The sequence below is a fragment of the Protopterus annectens genome, chromosome 2.part2 (genome assembly GCF_019279795.1).
Source record: "Protopterus annectens isolate FY-2018-M chromosome 2.part2, PAN1.0, whole genome shotgun sequence".
Lineage (NCBI taxonomy): Eukaryota > Metazoa > Chordata > Ceratodontiformes > Protopteridae > Protopterus > Protopterus annectens.
In genome coordinates, this window is record NC_056730.1 from 1,117,406,850 (window position 1) to 1,117,425,886 (window position 19,037).

Sequence of the window (19,037 nt, forward strand, 5' to 3'; positions counted from 1 at the left end):
TCTTTTTCAGATCTTCTAAACTGTTTAGTTCTACTGAGGTAGAACTGCAACTGCCTGTGTACATCCAGAAGGTGAAGGCAGTACTCTCCTTTGTTAGAGTAATTTGGGAAAAATACATGCAGTCTATAGACTGATTAAATCTCTGAAATCACCTTAGGAAGAAAGGTTGGATTTGCCCTGAGTGACACACTGTCCTTATAGAAAATTAAGTAAGGGGCTTTAGAACATAGGGCTCGTAATTTGGAGACTCGTCTCGCTGAAGTGACAGCTACGACAAATAACATCTTCCAGGAAAGAAACTTTTAAGTCACAGGTAGCTGCTGGTTCAAAAAGTGGTGCAATAAGTGATTGCAAGACTAGAGTCAGATCCCAAGGTGGGAGAGGATCTTTACAGGAAGGCTTTAAGCATATTGTACCCTTTAGAAATTCCTTGCAAAGTCTGTGGGGAAATTAAAGGCTGATCTCCAAATCCGATACAAACTTTTGAAATTTCTGCTAAGATAACTTTGACTGTAGAAGCAGAGGCTCTTTTATTAAAGACAGCAGCTAAGAATTCCAGGATTTTCTTTGCTGGTGCTGAAAAGGGGTCCATTGTCAGAGGCCCAAATAGAAAATCTCTTCCATTTGCTGAGGTAGAGTTATGGTAAATTGTTTGAGATGCCAACAAAATGTGCCGCATGGGAGAAGGTGTACCCGTTATGCCTGGCAACTATCAGAAGTGGAGAAACCAAGCTGTTAGCTGGAGTGTCTGAAGATTGAGATGCACTAGGCCCGGGGATGGGACAGGAGATCTGGAACTGGGTCCAGAGTCCATGGGTTGCAGAGCAGATGAGGCCAAAGGAAGGGAAACAGTGTCTGTCGAGGCCAGTAAGGTGCAATGAGGATGACTTTGCTTGAGAAATAAAGGAATTGGAGGGAAGAGGGAAAAGGCATAGAGTAGACCCAGGGGCCAATCATGGAGAAGAGTGTCCCTGTGGGACTTGCCTCGAGGAGGAATTAGGCCAAAGAAGCTTTTGCGCTTGTTTCTCAGGGGTGAGGTGAACCGGTTGCAGCAAGGCTGGCCCCAACAAAGGAAAATCTCATTTGCTACTTTGGAGTTCAGAGACCACTCGTGAAGCATGAGAATGCTTCTGCTGAAGTTGTCCGCAATTACATTGGAAGTCCCTGGGATGTCCATTGCTGTCAGAAAGCAGTTGGAACATGTGGCCCATTGACACACTCGATGGGCTTCACGACACAGTGTAGGACTTGGTTCCCCCCTGTTTGTTGATGTACCAGACCACTGACATGTTGTCTGATTTGAATAGCAGTCATCCCTAGAGGTAAGGCAGAATAAAATGCTTGCAATGCCAGAAGCACTACTCTTGGCTCCAGAACATTTATATGCAGGTTAGCCTCTGAGGTGGACCAAGTGTCTTGGACTGTCTTTCCCAGATAATGCCCCCCCACCCCATCTGGGAAGCATCTGTAGTCACTGTGGCCTTGGACTGAGGGAAAACAAAGGGACAGCCTCGAAGAATCTCTCCTGAATGCATCTACTAGGTTAGATCATTCTTGCATTGGTTGGATATGAAAATTAAGTGGTGCATGTGGTGGGTTAGAATCGACCATTGGTTTGCTAGTAGCCATTGGAGAAACTTTATGGGAAATCTTGCTAATGGAACTGAAGTGATAGCAGCTGCCATGAAGCCCAGTTCCTGCAGAATCAGTCGAGCACGTATCTTGATGTCCTTCAAGAATGCAACTGCAGTCATAACATATGGGTTGTCCTGCCTCAGGCAGCCCTCGGTCGGCCGGATTCCAAAGTCTGGGTCCGACGTTGGCTGATGTCGCATTTCTCTCCGACGTCAGAGCGGCTGGAGTACATAAGCATCAGCCGACGCCATTTTCTTCAGTCTTTCTTGCCGCGCGGTACCCGAAGCAGAAGCAGTTCGCAAGTGCGGGTCAGTCAGCTCCTGTATTCTTCGATTCCGAAGTCATCAAAAAAGCTAAGTACCCCGTTGGGGACCTTTTCTTGTCTCAGCCGATGTCAGAAATTACTGAAAAAGTTAACAATTGTCTTTCTTGTGGTAAACAAATACCTCATAAGGATTTCCACTCTTACTGCCTTCCTTGCCTTGGCCCAGACCACGACGTCTCGGCCTGTGTAGCCTGTGCTCGCTTCAACAAGCGCACTCTCAGGCACCGGGCGGAGTTTGCTGAAGATTTTTTCGGCGAAAAATTTGCTTACACAATGCCGTTGGAACTTCCGACATCGCAAACTCCCAAGAAACGAAAAGACCGGGACCGACATCCTCGGCCCGCGTCTACCACCGACTCCATGCCAAAACCTATTGCGAGTGCTCCGGTTCCCTCTGAGACGGTCTCTCCACCGCTCCGAACCGAAGACACCGCATTACCGACTACTCCGATTCTGGTTATCACTCCAACGCCAGTTATTGTTTTTCCTCCAGATACCGAAACCGAGGATATGCCCGAGACCATTGCTGTAGACAAGGTCACTCCTGCACGTGGAGCTGCCAGGCCTCCTATGGCCATGTCTATTAAGGCCTACACTAGGGCTAAGGCAGCCAGCAAAACAAAACATCTTACTACTAAAACCTTACCTCAGCCTACTCCAGAGACACAAATTATGTCTACGGCTGCTGATTTAATTTCTATGATTAGAGGTTCACAGGCCCATCCTGAGAGAGGATCCCAGCCTCCTTCTGATAAAAGGCCCTGGGTTGAACCCTCTGACCCTATTCCGTCAGATGAAGATTCTGAGGGCTCTGTCCACTCTGATAGCCAGGAAGAGCTCTTCCAGACCTATGAGGACTCTGATGCAGAGGATTCCATCCCCTCGGCCTCCCCTCCTGAGGATATTTCTTTTGGGGAAGTTCTGCATACCATGAGGGAACATTTCAAGTGGCAAGGCCAGGAATATTCTGATTCCAGAAAACGCCACGGGACTTTCCTTAAGAAGCCCCAGCACAGGCCCTTAGCTATTCCTCCTGTACTTGATGTTTTGGATGATTTATATTCTGACTCTAGTGTTACCCCTGACTCTCTTCCTCCTGCTCCAGTCAAGCCAGACAGATATTACAGGGTCCCAGAAACACATTCCCATTTATTCAGGGCCCATACTGCTGATTTGGAAACTATTTCACAGGGGCCTAAAGGAGTTTCAGCTTCCACCTCTAAAAATCCATTGCCCTCCAACAGGGAAGCTAGGTCATTAGAGAGATGGGGCAAAAAGGTTTACACATCCACTACCTTATCTATGAGAGCTTTGAATTGCCTTTTTCATATGTTACAATATCAGGATTTCCTGTTAGAAGATTTACAAAAAACATTGGCCACTCCTGATCCTTTAGACAGGAAGGCTTTGCAGGAAGCTGTACATAATACTCAGCAAGTAAGCAATCACTTCCTGCAGTGTGGATATGATGCACTGGAAGCTTCATGTAGGGCAGCTATGACAGGGGCAGTCATTCGTAGGCATGCATGGTTAAAAGATCAACCTCTACCAGATCATGTAAAGGCAAAACTTCTGGATGCACCTTTGGAAAAGAACAAGCTTTTTGGTGCTAATGCTAAGGATGTGTTAAAGACCATCGAGGAAAAAGCAAAATCAGTTCAGACGGTGAAAGATTTCCTCCAGGTTCAACCCCCCAGATTCAGTAGGAATTGGCCTTCAAAAAACTGGTCCTTTCCTAATCCAGAAAAGTTTCAAAGGGGTAAAAACAGACGTGGCCGAGTAAGAGGCCAATACAGAGGTCCTTACAGGGGACGACAATGGCAGCCAGGAAACCAAAGAAGTGACGCAGGGGTTTCACCTGCCCCACAGCCACAATCTCAATGACTTTCCTCTACTTCCGCCTACCAGGGAACAAACAGAAGCTCCCTTGGGCGGGAAATTATCTCTGTTTGCAGAAAATTGGCACAGACTGACAAAGGAAAAATGGATTTTGGACATTATAGACCGAGGCTACAGGTTCCATTTTCATACCTTGCCAAGAAAACAAGGCATGCCAAATCTACCACAAAACCAGAGGGCAGAGGCTATCAAGCAAATCTCTCTGCTGACTCGGATGAAAGCAATAGAAAGAGTTCCACAACAAGAACAAGGCCAGGGGTTTTACTCAAGACTGTTCCTTGTTCCAAGAAAAGAATCTCGATGGAGACCAATACTGGATTTGTCCGCATTAAACACTTTTCTCATAGTACCAAAGTTCAAAATGCTGACTCTACAGCAACTCCTTTCCATGCTGGGCAAGGGGTCTTGGCTGATTACTCTGGACCTCAAGGAGGCATACCTGTATGTCCCTATCAGACACAGCTGCAGAAGATACCTCAGATTTCTTGCAGGGCCAGAGCATTATCAATTCTCAGCATTGCCATTTGGCTTATCTACTGCGCCCAGAGTATTCACAAAATGCCTGGCTTCAGTAATTGCTCATTGCAGGCTCCAGGGGATACAAATTTACCCGTACCTGGACGACTGCCTCATACAAGCGGACGACAAATTGATGTTGACAAAAAACTTGGACTATGTCATACGATTACTTCAAGCTCTGGGATACACAGTCAACTTCCAAAAGTCAAGACTGCAGCCATCCCAGCAAATAATCTTCTTAGGAGCCAAATTAGACACGGCCTCTCAACTGGTTTACCTGACAGAAGACAAGCAAGAGAAGTTAACTCATTACTTCAAAGGTTTAGCAAAACTCACCCAGATGACTGCAAGGAGATTCCTACAGACCCTGGGGTTACATGGCATCCTGCATTCTCCTGGTTCCATTAGCAAGGCTACACATGAGAAAGCTTCAATGGTACCTAAAAAGCATTTGGTCTCAGCACAGCAACAACTTGGAGACAACCATTCCGCTCATTCCATGCCTACAAAAGGAATTCCTATGGTGGGCCTCTGTGAGCCAGGCAAACACAGGTATGTCATTCAAAAAACCACAGATAACACAGACCATGACCACAGACGCCTCAGACCTTGGATGGGGGGCGCACATGGAAGGCAGGTGTATACAAGGACAATGGTCTCCAAAGGAAACACATCTGCATATAAACCAAAAGGAAATGCTGGCAGTAATGCATGGCATCGAGGCCTTTCAACACCAACTTCAGCAAGGCCATTTACTGATAAGGACAGACAACACCACTGTGATGTGGTATATAAACAAGCAAGGGGGCACCCACTCTTACCCCCTTTGCAGACTGACAATGCATCTTTGGGAAAAATCACTGAGCCTAAACATCCAGTTACAATCCCAGTTTGTTCCAGGCAAAGACAATGTGTTGGCGGACAGCCTAAGCAGGAATTTCACAGACCCACACGAGTGGAGGTTACATCCGAAGATCTTCACACAACTCCCTTCGACATGGGGCAGGCCAGAAGTAGACCTATTTGCCTCTCACCTCAACCATCATCTACAAAAATTCTGCACAAGGACATACCATCCAACAGCTTGGAAAATAGATGCTCTCTCATTCAACTGGAACTTCCTAACAATCTGTGCATTCCCATCTCTGCCACTGATGACCTCAGTATTACTAAAGATCAAAGCAGAGAGACCCAAGGGAATCATAATAGCTCCGGACTAGCCAAGACAACACTGGTACCCACTACTACGGAGCATATGTCAAACCAGGAGGTGGGCCCTTCCACAATGGCCTCTACTTTTGACTCAACACAATTTCAAAACAGTGCATCCAAACCTTCAGACACTGCAGCTAACAGCCTGGGAGATCCCATAAATAACCTCAACCTATCTCTCTCCAAGGAAGTTCAGCGGATACTAACAGAGGCTCGAAGACCATCCACCAGAAAGGTTTACTTAGCAAAATGGAAGAGATTCAGCAATTGGAATACCAGCAAGGGACATGATGCATCATTGTTGAACATCCCACTCATCTTGGAATATTTGGCAGATATGCTAAAGAACGGCCTCTCATATTCTTCCATAAAGATACATGCATCAGCTATTTCAGCTAGATATAACACTGATCCTCCTGTCTTTTCACACCCTTTGCTAAGGCAATTCCTCAGGGGAATCAAGAACATTAAGCCACCAAGAAAGGCCCCAGTGCCAGCCTGGGACCTCAATTTTGTCCTAGAAAAACTGACTCTACCTCCATTTGAGCCAGCAGCTTCAGTTGACTTGCAATTTCTCTTATGGAAGACAGCTTTCCTGTTGGCAATTACCTCAGCAAGAAGGGTTTCGGAACTACAGGCCCTAATGGCAATACCACCGTTCATAATTTCCACAGAGACAGGGTTTCATTAAGGACCAACCCTACTTTTATGCCAAAGGTGGTATCTAGGGTTTCTTTAAATCAAGCTATTCATCTGCCTGCTTTCTTCCCCAATCCTGAGAATAAGGGGGAAAGACTGTTTCATACCTTGGACATTCACAGACAACTTCGATACTACCTGGACAGAACCAAGGCCAGTAGGAAGTCTGAACAACTTTTTGTAGCTTATGCCCCTGCAGTCCAAGGAAAAGCAATTTCAAAACAGACTATTTCAAAATGGATTGGACATTGCATCAGATTCTGTTATTCCTTTCATGGAAAGACAGTTCCAGCCAATGTCAGACCACATTCCACCAGAGCTACAGCCACCTCTACAGCATTCTTAAGAGGGGTGCCTACTAAGGACATTCTAGAAGCTGCTACATGGAGCTCCGTGCATACATTCTCCAAACACTACAGTCTCCCTCTATACTCCAGATCCAGAGCAGGCTTTGCTTCGGCAGTCCTGCAGGGTTTGATTGCCACACCATCTTTTTCCTAGAGCATTCCTCCTCCCCCAGCTAAGCTATGGTATTCTACCCATATGTTATGACTGCAGTTGTATTCTTGAAGGACATAGTACAGTTTTGTACCTACCATAAATGTAGATGTCCGATAGACATGCAACTGCAGTCGAATTTTCCCTCCCTCCATACCCCTCTATGCCTAGGGTCCACTCCTATCCCTGTTTCTCTTAGCTGGGGATATCTGTTATGGTGTATTTGTTTTATTGCTCATTTATTTGTCTGGAATCCTGTTTTTGTCTTCCAATTTGATTACAGCCTTCCTTGGAGGGCACCTGGCATCTGGGGCAAGAAACACTGAAGAAAATGGCGTCGGCTGATGCTTATGTACTCCAGCCGCTCTGACGTCGGAGAGAAATGCGACATCAGCCGACGTCGGACCCAGACTTTGGAATCCGGCCGACCAAGGGCTGCCTGAGGCAGGACAACCCATATGTTATGACTGCAGTTGCATGTCTATCGGACATCTACATTTATGGTAGGTACAAAACTGTACTTTCCTGCGAACCTGCGCATGTATTTTCTGCAGCATGTGAAGGGGAAGTGATGCTATGCACAAAGAAGTGTTGAGATGAGTTCCAATAAATTCCCTGTCCTGGGTGGGGTCTTACTAGGATTTCACAGAATTGACTGTTATGCTCAATTGGTGAGATAGGGTCAGGATGAAGTCCATAGTCGTCCATAGTCGTGCAAGGAAAATTTTCCCCTGAATGCTTCCAGAGATAAGCAGATAAGCAGTTGGACCCCCTTTCAGGAGCACTGATAGGGCTGAACGGAGAACGAATCTCTAGAATCCTGATTCTGTGTACCACCCCTGCCTCTGGGACAGCATCTTCCACTATAACTCTCCCCTCTGCCCCGAGGAGAGTCTGAGCCACGTTCGTCTTGGAAAGGCTTCTGAGATTTCTTGAACCACATTTTACCACTCCTTTGATTCCTGAAATAGGATCATTGAGTAGTGGAAAAACGTACGCCAACAGCGGACAAAGTCTTTCCATCCTTTTTCACACCTGGACAGAGTTTCCTTTACTTTGGGGCCAAACAAAGAGGACCCGTCAAAGGGGGCATTTACAAAGGAAGACTTGAATGGTTCCGCAAACTCGCACAGGTGCATCCAGGCATCTCTGTGAATTGCAGCACCTGAAGCTGCTGACCTAGTCACCCCTTCGGCTGCATGTGCAGTGAGCCTCATGAAAGAGTTCAAGATGGACTCTAGGGTAGCTAGCTGGGAGGCCACTTTTTCCTGGACCCCCTCAGCCACAGCTCCCACCAGGGTATCTGACAGCTCCTTGATCAGATCCCTTTAGTGAAGTGTGACACGAAGTTCAAGGACCTGATGGAGAAGGTAGATGATGCATAGACCCACTTACCAAATCTGTTCATCGCCCTGGACTCTCAGTTCGGGTGATGGAAAGTAGAGCTTTCCTTGGCTAGTTCTTTTCTTGTGGCAGCTGCTAGCACCATGGCATCTACTACCAAACCTATAGCCCAATGTGGTTGGTCCTCCAGGGCAGTAAGTATTTTGTCAGGTCTCTGGGGGACTGGTTCCACAGAATCAGGAGCCTTCCAACCTGCTGAGCAATTAGTTTAATTAAGTAGCGGGTGGGGTCACCCAGGAGGTAGATGGGAGTGCACCAAAGGCCTGCAAGTAATAGATTTCTCCGAGGATGGGTCTTTGGACCTTCAGTCACACCTCTGTTTTAGGATCTCCAGAATGTCTCCAAAGGAGATGACTTCAGGCGGTGACCATGGCGAACCCTCCCTTTCATTGAAGTCTGTGTCCTCTGTGACGGATTCTTCCAGAGAATCTAGGTGTTTCCTCTTACATGATCTCTTCCGAGGTGGCTCTTCAGTGGGAACATCTGAGGAGGACTCTGAAGAGGGAGTACTTTTAGAAGGCAAGTCTTACAACCATAATGCATGCTGATCAAGGGTAGAGGTTGGCGGCTGAACTGAAGAACCTGGGGTCACAGGGGAAGACTCTAGTAACCCAGGAGCCATGTGAGAAGAAACAGTAGCTAAATCCCTTTCCATTGCCTGAAAGGCAGGACCCCCTGAGGAGGGATGGGAGACTGGAACTAAGATGGACAAACTCAACTGGGGTCACACCCCACCCCAAGAGCCCCACCTGATAGACTGGAACTGAGGAATGGTCCACTGCAGCCGTAGCCATAAGGGATAAGGACGGCTCCATAGAAATGCTCGGAGCTGATACAAATCCTCTGTGCTCGACAGCAAAGACATGGTCCCGGGGACCCAACAGTGCCGATGGCACAGAGGGGGTCAGAGCCAGACTCTGTGTCCAGGAGAAGTCTGTAGTGGGTGAAGTATTTAGAACCTGGGAGGTTGGAGCCAATGGATTTAAAACCTGTGCCGAGGTTAGAGGAGGAGAGTAATTGGGTGTAGATGGAGAAAAACCAACTGCCCCGGAAGGGAGAGGGGGCTGAACAGAAGAGGGAAGCCCCCAGACTGCCAAGATCTGGTCTACCAACCTAACAACGTCCATTTCCAAGAGACTTCTGGTGGAGTGCATTGAAAAGGCTGAAGCAGACTCTGGTCTCTCTTTGAATGGACTAGATAATTGTCACTGGAAAGGGTCTAAAGTTGGCAAATAGGTAGACCTGGGTTCTGGGATGACTATTGGCTTCAGCACCATCTGTTGTGCTGTGGGGAAACAGTCGGCACCAAAATCGGAACTGCAAAGGTGGTCGGGGCCATAGAACTAGGACTCTGAACCACAGACATAGCTGGTGCAGAAGGCACTGAAGAACTTTTTGGTGATGGAGACTGACTACATTTTTGGTACTTTGGATTTTGGTTCTGTGGAGGAACCCTCGGAGGCATGCTTGTGCTTTTGAACTGTCTGTGCAGAAGGGAATGACTGCACCGAGCGAGAGCACTTGGAGCCGGAGGCCATCGGAGGATGGTAGGCCTTGGGCAAGGCTTCCTCGAAAGGGGCTTTAAGGAGCCCTTTGAGGATCAGTTTATTAAATGGAACAATCCACACTCAAGTGGGGAACACCCAAACAGTAAACACATTTTCTGTGATTGCCAGAGTTTGGCATTTTTCTGCCCCACTCAATACATTGTTTAAAATCTGTGGTAGAAGATTTGATTTCTCTGCCATATCTAGATGACACAGACGGACACACACAGTCAAGAAAGAAGAAAGTCTACCAATGATGATAGAAAGATTACCACTTGGTAAAAAGAAAAGGGAGTACTAGCTATGGTAGGAGTAAGAAAACTACCAGCAGTAAGAAGAAATCGCACACTCAAGGGTAGACCAGACAATCAACAAGAAAAAAATATGAAGTAAATATTTATAAAATTGTTATAAAACAATTAGAAAGTACTTGGCTACAAGAGAGTTGGCTGATGTGTCTTATTCACAAGAGCGGCAAACGAGATCTGGTGTAATTTAGAGAGGGGAATTGTGGGTAGACTTACAGGTCAAAAGATTTTTTTTGTCTGACCTGAGCTGGAGAACGGCTGGATCAGTTCCGAGGTTCGAAACCGTAACCCATCAGTCAAGAATAGATGAAGACTGACAACATCAGATCATCTTTTCAAAGAGAACAGGATAGTATCCTGCAGTGTTAGTTGAGGCAGTGGAATAGTGCAAGTTACCAGAGGAGTTCAGAGAAGTTTGGGATAGAAATGATGCGAGGGGCACATTTGTGATTTTAGCTGTAGTGTTTTGATAAAGTAGTTATTCATTGCTATATTTATGGGTTTGTGTATATATTTTTGTTGGTTTCTGATCTGCCTAATTCACACTATACTGTTACTTTCATATAGCTGCATTTGTTGCAATAATGCATACCTTCCTTCACTTTTCGGCCACCTTGCTGAAATGTATAAAAGCATACTCCTGTAAGTCCATTCATGAGCCAAAATTATTTCCTACTCTAGCTAAATAATTTCTACCCTGAGGTATCTCTTTTAAGTGAACCAGTTGTAAATAACTAACTTGTAGTAATGTTCTTTGTGTATTTAGTTAGTTAATCATATAACACAAAGCTAAGTATTATCTGTTTACTTTTTAAAACTTTACACTTTACCATGTTAATATATTTATTAATGTTTTCATATTTAATGTATTTAAATTTTAGAAAGGATGAAACATAATTTTCATGTGCAGTGTATGAAGATTGTTTTATTTATTTTTTTTCAGTGGCAGCAATTCATTGTACTCTGTAGATTTTGACTGGAATAAATCATCTTGGTCAATAGAATCAAAATACTTTGGGAGGCATAACCCACTACAAACATTTGGAAGTGCTGCTTTTCTCCAGGTAATTTACTTAGTTTTTAATTTTATGTTCTGTACCTAATCACAATGCAGTCACTTCTGCACAGACTTTGTACTTGATAGTAAATAACTTGTTGCATATGAAAAATCCTTCCTCTGTGTCCCCATCAAATGTTTATTGGTCTCCTTATAAATTGCCCACAAAAGTCACATTTGCAGTTTGGCCCATGCAATGTGCTAGAACTGAGAAGAGCAGTTTTATGATTATCTTCAGGTTACATCCATTCAGGTGATGCTGTTTGCAGCAAGTGGACCTGCAGCGTGCAAGGGTCTGGTTGAGATTAATTTCGTAATCGACGCTTGCCAGTGGAGATGAAGATTCTTAATGGCATGCCCATTCTGTACTATCTGGGTCCAGAGCATTCGGTTGTTCCCCCCACCATTTGTGTTGTTACTAGTGTATTCTTATTTTCAGCATGCTGTTTTCAAAAACTGCAACACAAACAGAATCAAATTTGTTCTGTTGCTGCAAAGAAGTTCTGCTCACCTGCAATACCTCATGCACTTTGTATTTTTATAGATATATATATATATATATATATATATATATATATATATATATATATATATATATATGTGTGTGTGTGTGTGTGTGTGTATATTATTGTGGGGCTTTGCACCCATTTGCAAACTGCTGTGGTAGTCCTTATAAGGAGTTTTTTTTTTTTTGATAGCTGTCAGTGATGCATTTCAAATTTACTTTCCAACATTATCTCTCCTGTTTGATAGCTTTTATACAGGAAGCACTTTTTAATATTTTGTACCCACTCCTGTTTGATTTGTTGACACCCCCAACACACAAACCAACTGGATAGACAGGCTACCAGAGTGCCAGCTGGGCCAGTCCTTTTTTTCCATTTTTTGAGGGGTAAAGAGAATAGCTTGTCAGTCAGATTAAACTGCACATGACATTTCCAGATAAATAGATTAACAGCAGAGTATCATTTTCAGTACACTACAAGCCATAACAATGTTGTAGGGTTCCAAAACATTTTTTTTTTAAAAAAGAGAACTATTTCACAACTGATGCAGCTTCTTTGATTGCATTTCTAAAGGTAATAAAAAGATACATCACTGGTTTCTATTCTTTTAAGTAGTCTAAAAGCATTTGAAAAAAAATATTGATTAAAGTCATGCTATCTGCATTTTGAAGTGAAAGCTGTTATCATCCAGATTCCTTTGCTGTCTTATCCATTTGACTTGAATGAACAGGCTAGGGTATTGGTACCTTCACAAATAATCTTACAGCATTGTCTTTTTGTAAGTAATTTACCATTACTTTTCTTGTATTATTATTATTACAGTTATTAATTATTGATATACAATTAATACTGTTTATTATTATTAATGTTTTTATTGTGGGTTCTATTGTTGTTGTTAGCAGTAGATCCAATGCAGCTGTTAAATAGTTCTGTTTCCATGGGCATCCCTAGCCAAAGTACTGTATCACATGCCCTTTCTTTACTTTATTTAATCAGCTTTGAGTTTATTAACTTCCTTACATAGTGTATGCATGAATCTCTTTCTTTACTTTGGACTGTTCCTTTATATTTTCCAGCATCTATTTTCTCAGCTGATGTGGAATTCTTAAGTTTATATGCTTAGAACAGATTTACCCTCCTATATGACTTAATTTATCTTTAAATGAAAACTAATGCAGTGTCTGAATTTTTGATCTCCCATCTTAACAACTCTCAATTCATGTTTCTTAACCACGTTATATATACTGGATGGTGCCTTGGGTAATGATTTGAACACTATCTTTAATGCAAGATACCTTGTAGTTGCTCTCTGTTGCACATGCACACACAGTAATGAAATGCTTTACACTTTTTAGCAGATGTTCTTCATGTTTCACTATTGCAGTCATCACACTTGGGTTATCTGCCTGCAGGTAGCCCTCAGTCAGCCCGAATACTAGAGACTTGGTATTTCTGCATCGGATGCTGTCACTTCAAGACTAACGTCAGGTCTATAAAAACAGGCAGTCGACGCCATTATATCAGTCTTTCATGCCGAGGAGCCCGAAGCAGAAGCAGTTCACAAGTGCTGGGTGGCCGCTACCTAAATTTTGTTTATGAATTTAATAATCCTGAAGTCTTCTAAAATAATCCTGAAGTCTTCTAAAGCTAAGTACCCCGTTGGGGATCCTTTTTTCTTGCTCTAACCAATGTCAGAAAAAGTTAACAATGGTCTTGCCTGTGGAAAGCGAATACCTCACAGAGATTTTCACACTTACTGTGTCACCTGTTTAGGCCCAGACTACGACATTCCTCGCTGTCAGTTTTGTGCCTTATTTAATGTCCAAACCATTCGTCATTGGGCTCTCTTTGTCACTAAATTCTTTTGCTCTTGATCTCCGTATTCTGAAATGGGTTTGGTAAGCCATCTGACTACCGATATTCCAAAAAAGTATAAAGATAAAGACAGAGACAGACCACATAGGTCCAACGCTGTCGAGCTAGTCGCCAATCCGCTGGTCCTCAAGTGCTTTCGCAGCCCCTGATGCCCACTTCAGTGGATTCGCAGGCCTCTACTGAGACCTCTTCGGAGACAGGTATGCCATGAGACTCTTCTTCGACTATGGAACCTGTGGATGTCTCTAGCTTTGCTGGGTCCGGAGCTGCTCAGCAGGCACCGACTTCTGAGGCAATTATTCGCTCAACCGATGTTTGACTCAGACTTCTGTTTCTTAGGCCCACTGTACACACTACGCCTAGAAAACCGACGACCAAAGTGCATGCACCTGCTCACATGCCACAAAAACAAATGCTTAGGATGGCCAAAGACCTTATTACGCTGATTAGGGGAAGTCAGCCTTCCCCTGTTAAGAGACAGAGTCCAGTCCCCTTCAGCTTCTACAGATCAGGAGTCCCGATGACACTGAAATTTCTGATTATGAAGACATTCCCTTATCTGCTTATGAGGATTCAGATGCAGAGGAATTCATTCCTCTGCCTCCCCTCCAGAGGATTTTTCTTTTGGTGAAACCTTGCATACCTTACGAGAGCATTTCTACTGGGAATGCCAAGAGTATCCTCAGTCCAAAAAGAGACTTGGAGAATTTCTCGAGTTGCCTCAACACAGGCCCTTAGCAATACCCCCATCTTGGATGTTGTGGATGATGTTTTTATGGAATCCAGTCTCACTCCTAACACTTTACCTCCTGCCCCTAGGAAACCAGATGGGTACTACAGAGTACCTGTCACTCACAAATTTATTTTCAAGAATCCTACTGCTGAAGCTGAGATCATTTCCCAGGGGCCTAAAGGTATCAAGGCTACTACAGCCAAAAATCCCATCCATTCAGACAGGAATTCCAGAGCTTTGGACAGATTGGGTAAGAAGGTATATACCTCTACAACACTTGCTGTTAGGGCATTGAATTGTCAGTTTCACATGCTGAAGTACCAGCAACATATTATGGAACTTGTTAAATAAAATGTGACAACATTTTCAGACTGTGCAGAAGATAAAGAATTGCAGGAGCTTATGCACTCTGCAAGCCAAGTCAGCAGGCATACTTTGCAGTGTGGCTTTGACGCCCTAGAAGCATCTTGCCGGGCAGCTGTCACTGGCTCTGTACTGAGAAGACATGCTTGGCTGAAGGAGCAAACCTTGCCAGACCATGTCAAATCAAAGTTATTGGATGCTCCTTTGAATGAGGACTGTTTGTTTGGCACCAAAGCAGAAGAGGGTCTTAAAAAGATGGAAGAAAAAGCAAAGTCTATGCAGACTGTTAAAGAATTCTTACAAGTTCAACCCACTAGATTCAGTAGGCATTGCCCTTCCAAACACTGGTCCTTTCCAGCCCCCCTCCAGGCCTTCTTAAACCAGACCTAGGGGAAACAGACCACCCAGATTACAGTCTCCGGGTATGCAGAGATCTAAGCAATGGAGTGCCCCCACCCTTAAAGCAGGGAGTGGTAAGCCACCTCCTTACGGAAAAAGTTCACAATGACTTCTTTACTCCACTCCCTAGCCCTGCCCAATTGCTTGTGCCCCTACGAGGAAAACTTGCCCTTCATGCAGAAAACTGGATGGTCCATCACTCAGGACAGGTGGGTCCTCAACATTGTATCCCAGGGGTACAAATTTTATTTCCATTCACTGCCAACCCCAAGCAGGTTCCCAAACCTCCCTCCAAACCAGTTAACAGAGGCTGAAAACCAAGTACTTTCCCTACTCAATATCAGAGCTATCCAGCCGTTTCCAGTAGAACAGAGGGGTCAAGGATTCTACTCCAGACTCTTCCTGGTACCCAGGAAAGAGGGCTCTTGGCACCCAATCCTTGGATCTTTCTATTCTCAATGCCTTCCTGGTGGTACCAAAATTCAAAATGCTTACCCTGTAACAGCGTCTTCCTATGCTTGCCAGGGATGCCTGGTTAGTCACCCTAGACTTAAAAGAAGCATGTCTGCCTATCCCCATAAGGGTATCATGCAGGAAATATCTACGTTTCAGGGCAGGGTCTGTGCATTATCAGTTCTCTGCATTTCCCTTTGGCTTATCTACTGCGCCCAGAGTATTCACAAAATGCCTGGCTCCAGCCATTGCATACTGCAGGCATAGAAATATCCAAATTTACCCATACCTGGACAATTGCCTGATTCAGGTGGACAGTCAGGAATTGCTGCTGCAGCACCTTATATTTGTGAAAAACCTGCTCACTTCCATGGGCTTCACCATCAACGAAAATAAATCAAAATGGTTACCCAGTCAAAAGATTGTATTCCTGGGAGCAAGCTTGGAACTTCCCAGATGGCATTACTCGCCTCAGAAAAACAAGTCTATCTGACAGACTATTTCAAACAAATGGCCACCAGAATCCAGTTATCTGCAAGAACAATACTGCAAGCCCAAGGGTTCATGGCCTCATGTATACTGCTGATTCTGTATGCAAGACTGCATATAAGGAAACTCCAATGGTACTTAAGTCTTTGGTGCCAGCATTCTCAGGACCTGGAAACAGTCAAGCCTATCATACCCTGTCTAAGGACAGAGATCCTGTGGTGGACAGAAGCATGCAGCCACAACAAGGGACTACCATTTACTCAACCCCAAGCCGCCCAGACCCTAACCACAGACTCATCATACTGTGCCTGGGGGGGCATACATGGATGGAAAATGTATTTAGGGCCACTGGAGCCCAAGTCAAATTCATCTGCACATCAACCAAAAAGAGATGCTAGCTGTACAGAATGCCCTGACAGCTTTCAGATCCCTAATCTTTCCAGGACAACTGCTAATAAAAACAACACTATAGTTATGTGGTACATCAGCAAGCAGGGGGGAACCCATTCTGACCCACTCTGCAGGCTAGCCATGGCCCTGTGTGAACATGGCCTTGGACATTCAAGTCCATCTGCAAGCTCAATTCCTGCCAGGCAAACAAAACTTACTGGCAGACGACTTGTGCAGAAATCTCCTAGACCCAGATGAGTGGCAATTGGAGCACAGCACCTTCAACTTTCGTATTCAGAAATGGGGGACCCCAGAGGTGGATCTCTCTGCCTCCCCCTACAACTACCTTCTCAGCAAATTCTGCACCAAGAATCGTCACAGCAGGGCCTGGAAAGTGTATGCCCTATCTTTTCGTTGGGTAAATCTCTCATTCTATGCCTTTCCCCCTCTGCCCCTCCTTTCATGAGTATTACTCAAGATAAAGCAGGAAAGACCAAGAACAATTCTGATTGCCCTGGACTGGCCACACCAACACTGGTATCCACTTCTGCGCAGCCTGACATTGGTACCACCCTGACACCTACACCAGAATCCAACCCTCCTCTCTCAGCAGGAGGGGCAAATTCTGTACCCACAACTGCAAACCCTAAATCTTGCAGCCTGGCTTATTCCTTGAATTCTCCCCCAGCAACCTTAAGCAAACAGGTGCTGGACGTCATTCTCAAAGCCAGAAGACCCAGTACAAGAAAATCCTATGATGATAACTGGAAAAGGTTCTGCTCATGGACTCAGTCTAAAGGAGAGGGCACAACTCTGCCCCTTATTTTGGATTACCTAGCATTCTGCTTATGGACTCAGTCTAAAGGAGAGGACACAACTCTGCTCTCTGCCTCTTATCCTGGATTACCTAGCAGATCTACTCCACAAAGTCCTGTCCTTCTCCTCCATTAAGATACATGCCTCAGCCATTTCTGCTCATTACAACACTGGGCCACCTCTCTTCTCACAACCTCTTATCAAACAGTTCCTGAGAGGGGCAAACAACTTAAGGCCACCAAGGAGAGCACCCACCCCTGCTTGGGACCTTAACTTTGTGCTGGAAAAGCTCACGCTTCCTCACTTTGAACCTCCTGCATCAGTAGAGTTAAAATCCCTCTCTCTTGAAAACAGCCTTGCTTCTAACCATCACGTCCGCTAGAAGAGTGTCTGAGCTTCAAGCACTCATGGCTGTGGAACCCTTCATTATTTTCCATGCTGACAGGGTTTCCCTCAGGACTAACCCATCCTTTATGCCCAAAGTGGTGTCCAGTGTGGCTCTCAATCAATCCATCCATTTGCCAACCTTCTTCCCTAATCCTCAAAATAAAGGGGAAAGGATCCTGCACTCCTTGGACATGCACAGACAGCTCACATTCTACCTTGATAGGACTAAGGCCTTCAGAAAGGACTAGGCCCTTCAGAAAATCTGAACAGTTACTAGTCAGCTTTGCAACAGGGGCAGAGGGCAAGGCCATTTCAAAACAAATCATTTCCAAATGGATAACACACTGCATCAATTTCTCCTACAAGCACCATGAGAAACCCAACCCCTCAGGGGATCAGAACACATTCCACTAGGGCAACATCTATCTCTACAGCATTTCTCAGGGGAGTCCCTATCAGGGATATTCTGGAGGCGGCTACCTGGAGTTCTGTACACACATTCACCAAGCATTACCACCTGCCTATCTTTTCCAAAATCCAGGGCAGGTTTTGCTACAGCAGTCCTGCAAGGCATACTTGCCAGCCCTAACTCTTCTTGACTGCCTCCACCCTTCTTCAGCTTTGGGAATCCACCCAAGTGTGATGACTGCAACAGTGAAACACGAAGAACATAGTACAGTTGTGTACACTTACCATAAATGTAGATGTTTGAGTGTTTTCACTGTTGCAGTCCTGGTTTCCCTCCCTCCAGCCCCCTGAATGTTCTTCGTGTTTCACTGTTGCAGTCATTACATTTGGGTTATCTGCTTGCAGTAACCCTTAGTTGGCCTGATTAACAAAGTCCTTAGGTCCTGCATCGGATGCTGTCCCTTCCATGACGTCAGGTCATCAGGGGTATAAAATATGCAGCCAACATCATTACATCAGTCTTTCTTGCTGCGCGGTGCCTGAAGCAGAAGCAGTTCGCAAGTGCCGGTCGGCTGACTCCTGAAATTTTCGTTTTCGAGTTTCAAAACCAAAGTTTTCAACTAAGGCTAAGTACCCCATTGGGGAAACTTTTTCTTGCTCCTTTCCGATGTCAGTAAAAGTTAATAATTGCATTACTTGTGGAAAGCAAATACCTCACAAAGATTTTCATTCGTACTGTATTCCTTGCCTGGGCCATGACCACGACATACCTTGTTGTCTGTTTTGCGCTTTATTTAGTCAGTGCACTCTCTGTCATTGGTATATTTTTGCCTCTAAATATTTCAGTTCTCTGTTTAATTATCCAGAAATGTCATCGGTTAGCCTTAAAACGCAAAGATAAAGACAAAGACAGGCCACCTAGGTCCAAAGCTGCCGACGACGCTTCTCCTAAGCCAGTCGCCAGTTCATCGGTACTCATTGAGGTGCTTTCGCAGCCCCTGATACCCGCTACTTCTGATTCGCAGGCCTCTACTGAGACCCATTCGGAGTCCAGTATGCCACGAGATGCTTCAACTGTGGAACCTGCGGATATCTCCCTTAGATGGGTCCGGAGC

The 19,037-nt window shown here is 44.9% G+C and overlaps 1 protein-coding gene across 1 annotated transcript in view; it reads left to right on the forward strand.

Annotated features, from left to right (window-relative positions):
* TJP2 (tight junction protein 2) overlaps positions 1-19,037 on the forward strand; it is a 2,224,967-nt gene that overhangs the window by 275,303 nt on the left and 1,930,627 nt on the right. Inside the window, exon 2 of the mRNA XM_044064349.1 lies at positions 10,990-11,110. The gene's annotated coding sequence lies outside the window, so the exon portion shown is untranslated. The remainder of the gene's footprint in view (positions 1-10,989; positions 11,111-19,037) is intronic.